Genomic DNA, 8542 nt, shown 5'->3' with positions numbered 1-8542 from the left:
AATACATTATAAATTAGGTACCATATAGGCACCATCATCAAGAGAGGGTGAGCCAGCATGTACATGGGAGACTGGAATAATCAGATCTGACCACATCTGAGGATATATCCTCTGGTCAAGCATAAGTCTCTGGTTCTACATACCTGCTGAATGTACCACAAGGTACCAGAATAATGCCAAACAGACCACGACTCCATGACTAAGCTTTTGTTCCAAAGAGAAAGCAAAACAATTCAAGTAGCTTACCAACAACATTACGGTTTCCAACTTCCTTCCTAAGTTTAGCATTGGGTTTGCCTTTCTCATAGAACAGTATGCTAGAATAATACATTGTTCACTGAATCTATACCAACTTTTGTTCCCTCTTTAATGGCCAGTGAACCTTTATGTTTGCAATGTTTTTCTCTGTTGTACTATCTGGCATTTGTCCATATGGAAAAATCGTGCTGATTTTCTTGCATATGCAGCATTAAAACTTTCATATTATTCATTTCCATTGGTTTTCAATTTCTGAGGAAGAGTTACATGTCTTCTGAGAATCCAGAAAATTGCTCTCTGTTCTCTGTTTCCAGATTGCTTCTAAAAATGTTAAGGAGGAACAGTTCCAGTTTTCCCTTGGAGAACCTCTGTATATAGTTGACCCTTGAATAACATGGGTTTGAACTTATACATGAATTTTTTTTACAATACAGTTCTATAAATGTATTTTCTCTTCCTTATTATTTTCTTCATAACTATTTTCTCTAGTTTACTTTCTTGTAAGAATACATTATATAATACATAAAACAGAAAATATGTTAATCAGCTGTCTATGTTATCAGGAAGGCTCTGGTCAACAGTTGGCTATTAGTAGTTAAGTTTTGGGACAATCAAAAGTTTTGCATGGATTTTTGACTCGACCAGATCAGCATCCCTAACCCCTGCATTGTTCAGGGGTTGACTATATACCCTTTTTAAATTAGGGCATATTTCTGCCTCAAGTTGTGATCTTCAGACCAGTTTATCAATTCACACATTTTAAAGCATTTAGTTAACAAGTATTTATTTATCAGGCAGCTTTCTCAGTGGTGAAGATGCATTAATGAATATATCAACAACATGGTGAAGATCTTGCCTTTGTTGAACTTACAGATTAATGAGGAAGAAAGACACAGTAAAATATTACCCCTGATAGGAGAATAACAGCCTTACAGCATCCATACGGTCAATTCCTTGTATAAGGTCAAATCCTTATAACAAATGGAAATGTCTATAAAACTTCCTGATGGTTCTCCTCTGATTGAACCCTGACTGATAGAAGAATTGAGCAGGTTTCCATAGGTGTTCCTACCTGAAGTTGGCAGAGAAACAAGGCAGGTAGTGAGAGGCACACAGGGAGAAAGTTTGCTCCTGCGCCGAACTGGCTGAAGCAGACCTTGGACAGGTGGCCATAGAGGTGGCTGGAATGAGAGGTGAGGCTGGAGGATCTGAAATAGTGCACAAAAGATGTCTGATACAGCATTCCATAAATAAGAGTGTTTATTGGATGCTCAGGAAATGCCAATGCAGTTAGGGGAGGAGAAAACAAGGGGGAAAATTTATGATTCTCTATCCCTACAGAACACTGTCCCCAAATAAATGGCATCACTCTTGCTATGGTAATTGTAACATTCCCTTTTTCTCATTAAAGCTTGTTTCTTACCTTGGTCTAGGATGATTTCAGCTTTCAATTGAATATCCACATTTGGTAAGGAGGCTGATGCTTCTGCTGCTGTAAAAAGTGCAACTTGCAGCCATAAAGTCAGAAAGAATTGTGAATGTTCTTCATTGGGTGGTGTGAAGCACTGAAGCCATAAAGTCAACATCATGTGTCCTTTGGGAGTCTCTAAAAATAGGACAGCATCTTCATGTTTGAACAGCTTCCTAGCACTTCTGTCCTAAATGCAAGTTTTGACATTGTTCTTATCTTACAACTTTTACCTCTTTCCCTTTCGTAACTCATCTTTATCAAGAGGAAGAAATTATTGCCACTGTAACAACAATGTGACAAAAAAAAAAAAAAGGTGGCCTAGGCTTAGTACATATTCACACCATATGTGCAATGTTTGCAAATTTCCTGCTACGTGTTGCCTGAATATAAATGTTTACAACATAAATCTATGCCTATTTTAAACAACTATTTTTTGTACTAATTAATAGAAACTAGGCAATTAGGGTTTTCATCAACTAACTTTGTGTCTTTGGGTAAATAATGTAAACTCTCTGGGCTTCAGCTTCTTTTTTTTTTTTTTTTACACATAAGGCATTCTGGTTAAATAAATTTTCTTCTCTTTAAAAAAGTTCATTCTTTAGGCTTTCATTTTGCAATGAAACTTCCAATCAAGAAAGTAGTTCAAAAAGTGTCAGGAAAAGTAACATTATATCACTATTATTATTACTCAGTTTCAAATTCCATTGATATTAACAGTTTAATTGAATGGCAGTTTGTGAATGGAGTTGTTTATTCTCTTAAAACAGGAAAAAGTAACACCCAAATCCTTATTATACTGGAACAAATTGCTTTTAGATTTTTATCACTTAAAAGTGGCAGAAAAAATTCCCCTTTGGATTGTCTAAATGAAATGAAACAATTCACCTTAATAGTAATAAGTCAACGAAGTGAAGCTTCCACACATCAAATTCCTTAAAGGGTATGTTGAAAGAAAGATCAAAATCTTTTTAAAATCCTTGTAGCCTCAAAAGCTCCCATTTTTCTTGGGAAGTTCCCCTGATTCATGGAATTCAAAAAAATCTAAAGATTCAGATCTGATGAAAACTGAAAGAAAACGCCCTGATCTTGTGTTTATCAACATTTTAAAAGAACAAAGTTTAAAATCTTAGTGAGTGAGTTGGTCCGGATATGAGACATTCTGAGACCATCTTCTTTGACCTGATTCTTATCAGATATAAAAATAAATCCAACCTAGCAGCCAGGAAGAGCTACATTTTTCTGCAGAAAAATAAAATGAATCAAACTCCCTGACAATAATGAAACAAAAGAATGAGAAGTAAGGAAGGTAAGGAGGAGGAAAATGAGCTTCTAAATCTTGGAAATAAGAAAAAGAAATTTACTACCCAAGCTATATTACCTGTGACTGTCCGCACCACTGCCACATGGCCATTTCTTGTACGTCAATTCCTGGTGTTCCGATGGCTATTTTACACACATAACACTCTGTGCGTGAGTGGATAGCTCAGCTTGAAACTAAGAGCATCCACTTATGTAGTGCAGCTGTTCTCAATAGATTCAGGCAAATCTATTTTCATGAAGGTGCTGAAGATCCTCCTGGAAAACAACTTATCCTAAGGAAAGACAGAGCCAGATGTTATGTGCCGAACCCAACACCAGGCTTGGTTATCAAAAACAGGAGAGGGGAGAGATTCTGAGTTTACTCACACCTCAAAAGACTCCTGTGTCACTTAGATTTCTGTCTTGCCCGTGGACCCTTTCTGGGTCAGGGGAGAGAGCCAGGTGAGAGTACAGTAGAGTATGCACAGAAAGAGCATTTCCACTAAAGCTCAGCAAAATGTTGGTAGTCCTCTGTACAGGGTAATGTGAATTGGGAAAAGAGGCATGCCCCTACTTAGCATAATCCAACGAATAGTTTTAGCACATCGAGGGAGAAATGCACAGCAAGTGACAATAGCCCTCTGGTGACATGTAGTAGATGCTTTAGAAGTAGCAGAGGGATCTGTTGGATGTCCCATGATAACTGACTGGATATGTTCATTAGCACTCTTAGAAATTCACTATTACTTCCAGAAAGTTTGTAGGCAAAAAGATGAGAGTATTAGGAGAAGTTAGGTGGTCATACCAAACATGTCATTTCTGCTCACAAGCCAATGGTCAGAGGAAGTTTGATATCCTTGCCTAGATGCAAGTGAACCAGGGAAGATAGAGGAGCAGATGGCACCCCTGCCACCATAAAGAACAGAGGCTGTAAAGAGCAAGCAGGTGGGGGCAAGAGCTAGTGAAATACACTCCTAATTTGACCTCATTCATTCCTACATACCAATGAGACCAAAGAAAGTGGTCTATACACATACTTTTACAAAATTCTCATGATAACCAAAGGAAAATTCAGAGAAGGTAAGTAACATACCAGAAATTACACAGCTGTTCAGTTCTCTTCGACTCTAAATATGTTCTTTTATTATTATTCTCTGTTTGCCACAAAGTGATATGCTTTAAATAACTCTAAACATTTACTGAGTTCTTATTCCATTTATTATCTCATTCAGTTTTTTTTTCTCACAACAAACCAGTGAAGTAAGATTGATGTCATTCTCCACGGGCACAGAAAGTCTAAGCAACTTGATCTAAGTCACAAAGCCTGTACGTAGGAGGAAGAGATATGGCTGAGCCGCAACTCTGCCTTCAACTCTAGAGCTATTTCTAGTCACCATTTCAAACAGTTGTGCCCAGAAAGGTTAAGAATTTGCCCAAGGTCACACTAGGAAGCAGCAGACTGGAATTCCAAATCCAACTGCACAACTCCCAGTCTGGTGCTCTTCGCATTACAATGTTTCTCCTAGGGTGCCTGGGTAGCTCAGAGGGTTAGGCATCTGCCTTCTGCTCAAGCCATGATCTCGGGGTCCTGGGATGGAGTCCACATCAGGCTCTCTGCTCAGCAGGGAGTCTACTTCTCTCTCTCTCTCCCTCTCCCTCTGTGCTCTTCCTCTATCTCAAATACATAGATAAAATCTTTAAAACGAACAAACAAAATAAAACAATGTCTCTCCTAAATTGGTGACACACATACTTCAATTATACCCATTATCAATGTCATCAATTGCAAGCTGTATGCTTGGTTCCCTGCAAACCATTGGTTCATATGGTGACTGCTACTCTGGAGAATAATGGCTTCTCTCTAATTTACAACTTTATTTTTCACTTGAACAACTCTTTGAACATCTCTAAAGCATAGACTCCTTTGACCTTCACAAACTGAACACAAATAAGTTTTCAATGAATTGTTTTAGACATGAAGTATGTAGAACAGATGCTTAACTGTAATCCATAAGATGTTTTTAAGATGGAATCTATAATGAAAAACACAAAAATGTCAATTGACAGAAGCTGAGAAAGAAGGCAGGTGAAAAACCTATCAGGAAAAAAGAGTTTAGGGAAAGTAAATATTGAATAATGGATAAAGATTGAACACAATAATTTTTTCTAATATAAAGGAAAATGTATGTCATGAAAAATGATAGGAAACAGAGCCTATGGTGAGAATTTATTAGGTATTGATAGAATCAAAGCAGGGAAGAGAAAACTAAGAAAGCCCAGAGTCATTTGAATATCAACTAATGTCCAGGTTACTTTTCATAGGCAAAATCTAGCCCATTTGCATATACGGTTTGAGACTTGTTGCAAAAAGATTAAACTTTGCTTATCTGCAAATAGACCGAGTTTCACAGACAGGCTCTATTTTAAAATAACCTTTATAACAGGACATGCTGGTAAGATGGGCCACAGTCTACATCTTCAAATTATTATGAAGAGAAGGCTGTCAGATTGAATTTTTACCATTTCCCCCAAAGGGCAAATGACTGGCTCCAATCACAGAGACCATCAAAATGACTGCCTTTAAATCCGAAGTCGATGCAGGGAGTCTACAGCATCATCTCAGACTCCTCATTAAACTCTGCCTTATGGGCCCACCCACAGTGATTCCAGCTAATTGGAGTAGAGGGATCCAAGCAATGATATTTTTAAAAATTCTTCCCATGTAATATGACATCTGTGGTATAGCTTTCCACGGTCACTCCTGTTCATGTGTACATTTCTTTGAATAATAGGCCAGCCCACTCAAGCAACCCAACAAACATCCTAACTCTTGGGAGATTAGCCTGTCAGGCTTTGGCCAGATGGAGCTATCAGTGTTATTTTTTTGTTTACTTTAGTTATTTAGTGTATTCTTAGCAAATGTGTATCACGAGTGGCTCTGCATCACATTTTTAATATGAGAAACAACATAAGAAGTTCGTGAAAAGCTTTTGACTTTAATGAACATGGTAAAAGCCTTTCCCACAACTTATTGTTAAATTTAAAACTTTATCCTTAGCAATTCTCTCTGTTCACTTCTGTACCCTTCCTTGCATGTGGTGTGATGCTCAGCGTGTCTTCTGTCTTTGTTCTTATAGTCATCTATTCCTTTGTAATGTGGTAATTAGTTTTAAGTTGGAAGCCAATCCCAACTGTGAGAGCTGAGCTATTATTACTGCTGGCTAATGTACCACTAGAAGATGAGGCACAGTAAGAAAAAAAGTTATTCTTATGTGCTTTCATTGGCTTGTTATTACCAATAATTAGGGAAATATTGTGCAAAATTTATCACTTAAGCATAAATGAGAATAGAGCTGGAAAAAAAGCAAAGATAATTAAAATGAGAAACAGTGAGTTTTCAGGGAGTAATCACTAAACCTAAGTCATTTTATGTCCCAGAAGAGCAGAAGTTCATTATCTAAACCCTGATCCACTGGTAGAAGGAGAGTCTCTGGAATTCTGGTTGTCCTCGAAATGACAAGCAAAATTGTGTGCGTGCATGTGTGTGTGTGTGTGTGTAGTTTTCTGGAGACAGATATATATCACTTTTACCAAAGGTTTATGAATGAGGTATCTACAAATTGGTTTGAAGGAGTATTAGCAGAACCAATACTGATTCTTCTGACTACAGTTGGCCTTTGAACAATACTGGTTTGAACTGTGCAGATCCCATTAAATGCAGATTTTTCGATCTGTTCCTTATGACTTTCTTTAGTAACAGTTTCTTTCTTCTAGCTTATTTTATTGTAAGAATAATAACATACAAAACATGTGTTAATCAACTATGTTATTGATAAGGCTTCTGGTCAACACAGGCTATTAGTAGTTAAGTTTTTGAGGATTCAAAAGCTATATTGATTGATACACAGAGCTTTGACTATGTGGGAGTCAGTGTTCTTAACTCCTACGTGGTTCAAGGGTCAACTAATAGCCTTCTTTTAGGATCTTTGCTGGTACAGGCCATAAGCACTTGATACATTTCTTCAGTGTATCCTTCCAAGGACTCCTAATTAACAGATGTTGGGATCAGGCTGGCTTCTTATGTACGAAGGCCACGAGGGTCGGGATCTTAATTTCCTAAACAATAATAGCCGCAACTTCTCTTCCTTTTCTGCTGATATTGCCTCTGATAATACCTTTTGCATCTTTTTTTCTCTTACTTTGACTTCCATGGCACCATCATCTTCTGATCTCTTCCTTTTCTTTTTTTTTATAAAGATTTTATTTATTTATTCATGAGAGACAGAGACAGAGAGAGAGAGAGAGAGAGAGAGGCAGAGACACAGGCAGAGGGAGAAGCAGACTCCTTGCAGGGAGCCCGACATGGGACTGGACCCAAGGTCTCCAGGATCAGGCCCTGGGCTGAAGGTGGCACTCAACCACTGAGCCACCTGGGCTGTCCCCTCTTCCTTTTCTGTTTACACATTTTCATCTTTTTTTTTTTTTTATAACTCCTTATCTTCCAAATATCACTAAAATGTTGATCTTTCCTCCACATTTTATGCTGGGTCTCATCTCTCACTACTCCACAGGTAAGGCACACCACAGGTGAGGTAAGGCACCTTGGCTGCCTTACCTCATGTATCACTCCTCTTCCATTCTCTCTTTCTCTGATTATGATGTCTTCTGAGCTCTAGCATTTTGTGATTTTTTGGCATTTCTATTGTAAGTAGCTCGTAAATGCCTTAGACTTGTATTTCTGGAAACATGTTCTTCCTTTGTTTTCTCCACTTTGGTCAATGATACTCTTCTGCACATTTGTGTCTAACTTAGGTATATGAAATTCATTGCTGATTTCATTTTTCTGGCAGTTTCTATGGACGTTTTGTCTTTTCAAAAACAATCATCTTGTTTCCCCTATTTCCATTTGTCCCTCTGCAATAATACTGTAACTTCTTGGTTTGGGTCTTTTTTCCTCCTAAGTAGGCTTTTATCTGGTTACTCTGTCTTTGGCTTTCTCTCCAATCCATCCTTTACATTTCCTTCAGAAATATGTATCTGACCTTATTGTTCTACTGCTTAAAATTCTAGTGTTCTCTAAATGTATAGCATTCCCTTGCTGAACAGTTCTTTGAAGATTCTGTAGAAATGCAAGATGCCTTTTCCAATGTCAAAGTCTAAGGAAAAGGCTGGAACTGAGAAATATGGAAACATTCTTGGTTATTTGGCAAATTACTAAAAGATATCTCTTAAGCTTCATTATGTGCCCACCTATATCCATTTTATCTTAGGATCTGATATAAAAATTACCAAATGTCTCCTTACTTTTTTTTAAAAAAAAGTAATCTCTACACCCAGTGTGGGGCTTGAACTTAGGACCCTGAGGTCAAGAATCGCATGCTCACCTGACTGAGCCAGCCAGGTGCCTCTCCTTACTCTTTTATCCATAAACTATGTCTCCCATCTACCACCAGATTGCAAGCTTGATCTGTCATCAGTCATGATGAGCTACCAGGTGCTAACTTTTCCACTACT

The 8542-nt window shown here is 37.8% G+C and overlaps 1 long non-coding RNA gene across 1 annotated transcript in view; it reads right to left on the bottom strand.

Annotated features, from left to right (window-relative positions):
* Positions 1–1213: 1213 nt before the first annotated feature.
* LOC140638049 (uncharacterized) overlaps positions 1214–8542 on the bottom strand; it is a 30875-nt gene continuing 23546 nt past the window's right edge. Inside the window, exons 2-4 of the long non-coding RNA XR_012035164.1 lie at positions 3108–3321; positions 1682–1864; positions 1214–1466 (exon numbers count right to left, since the gene is read on the bottom strand). This is a non-coding gene — a long non-coding RNA (uncharacterized lncRNA). The remainder of the gene's footprint in view (positions 1467–1681; positions 1865–3107; positions 3322–8542) is intronic.

Source organism: Canis lupus, chromosome 8 (genome assembly GCF_048164855.1).
Source record: "Canis lupus baileyi chromosome 8, mCanLup2.hap1, whole genome shotgun sequence".
Lineage (NCBI taxonomy): Eukaryota > Metazoa > Chordata > Mammalia > Carnivora > Canidae > Canis > Canis lupus.
The sequence above is the reverse complement of the archived record's forward strand: the minus strand, read 5'-3'. Positions and strand labels throughout refer to the sequence as shown.